This window comes from Bos indicus, chromosome 1 (genome assembly GCF_029378745.1).
Source record: "Bos indicus isolate NIAB-ARS_2022 breed Sahiwal x Tharparkar chromosome 1, NIAB-ARS_B.indTharparkar_mat_pri_1.0, whole genome shotgun sequence".
Lineage (NCBI taxonomy): Eukaryota > Metazoa > Chordata > Mammalia > Artiodactyla > Bovidae > Bos > Bos indicus.
The window spans coordinates 18,619,664-18,621,434 of NC_091760.1; the positions used below are offsets into that span (position 1 = coordinate 18,619,664).

The 1,771-nt window shown below is 36.8% G+C and overlaps 1 non-coding gene across 1 annotated transcript; it reads left to right on the forward strand.

Moving 5' to 3' along the window:
• Window positions 1–1,391: 1,391 nt before the first annotated feature.
• Window positions 1,392–1,497, forward strand: LOC139185282 (U6 spliceosomal RNA). Its single transcript, XR_011568901.1, has one exon. It is a non-coding gene; the product is annotated as a U6 spliceosomal RNA (small nuclear RNA).
• The last annotated feature ends 274 nt before the right edge of the window (window positions 1,498–1,771 follow it).

The window sequence follows — 1,771 nt, forward strand, 5'->3', positions numbered from 1 at the left end:
AGCTCTTTGCATCAGACTGCCAAAGTATTGGAGCTTCAGCTTCATCATCAGTCCTTCCAATGAATATTCAGTACCAATCTCCTTTAGAAATAACTGGTTGATCTTATTCTTGTCCAAGGGACTCTCAAGAGTCTTCTCCAATACCACAGTTCAAAAGCATCAATTCTTCGGCACTCAGCTTTCTTTACGGTCCAACTCTCACATATGACATCAAGTCATGAGCACATGATATCTGCTTACTCCACTTTAAGTTATACTATAATTAACTGATTGGTGGAAATGTTAAGACCTCTCCATTGTAACTTGAACTTTTGATTCTGTAATCTTCATTTAATCTGTGGAATGTAATTTGGCATAATGCAAATATCCATATTTCCACACTAATCTACCAAAAGTGTTCTTGATAAAATTTTCAGTCATTTTGATGTGACTAAAACAATGGACAAATTTTACCTATTGCTTAATCAAACCACAGCTTTTGACAGAGTTTCTCTTTTCTTCTTGTGGCAAATTCTTCACTTGTCTTTCATAGTACTATTCTTGCTTGATAATCACTTTTTCATCTCTACCCTCTCTCCAGACACTTTTCTGGTTTGTACAGTTCTTCTTAACTCCTAAACATTTGAGGATCCTATGAACTCTGACAAATTTTGAGATTCAATAATATATATATATAATAAAAAAAATTTTGTTGCAGGAAGTGCATGAATTTTTACAAACTCAAAGACCAGGGATTCTGAAAATAGACAAGCTGAGGATGTTATACCTGAGTAAGATCAAAGAATGAATATTTACAGGGCTGTTTAAAAATACTGACAGGAGGATACGATCACAAAGAAAGGGAACCAGTTCATCAAGAGCATGTCATGTCAGATTAGCCTTGTTTCTTTCACTGACAGAGTTACTGAACTAAAACAGATTTTTATCAAAGCATTTGAGAATGACTTTCAATGATATCCTTTAGAGCAAGGAAAAGAAAAAATACATATCTAGGAAAAGATAACTAGAGGATTAGCAAATGGTAGGACAAACAATCAAAGAATTACATTAATGAAAACTTGTCCATTAAGAGATTTCTGTCTGGTGAATCCTGAATCAACAAATGAAATGCAAAAACAAAAGATGAAATTACAGGATCCTAATAGCTCTGGAGCTTTCTTTCTTCTATCTAGAACAATGATTTTCGATTGGAGATTATTTTGCTCACATGGGGTATTTGGTAATACCTGATAACATTTTGGTTTGTCACAACAGGAGTTACTGCTGGAATACTGTGGCTAGAGGCCAGGGATGCTACTAAACATCCCCACAATGTACAGGACAGACTTCTAAAACAAGGAATTATCCAGTCCTGCAACATCATTATTGCTATGATAGAGAATCATGATCCAGTACTCAGTTCAGCAAGACATATACTAAAATGGGAATGACACAGAGAAGATTAGCAAGGAAGCTGTGCAAGGATGACACACAATTTGTGAAGCAGTCTATATTTTTTTAATAAATAAATAATCCTGATCTGTACTCACTCCCTTGTGATCTCATCAATCCCAAGGCATTGAATATTAAAATCTAATGGCTCACTCAGAGAAGGCAATGGCACCCCACTCCAGTACTCTTGCCTGGAAAATCCCATGGACGGAGGAGCCTGAAAGGCTGCAGTCCATGGGGTCTCTGAGGGTCGGACATGACTGAGCGACTTCCCTTTCACTTTTCACTTTCATGCACTGGAGAAGGAAATGGCAATCCACTCCAGTGTTCTTGCCTGGAG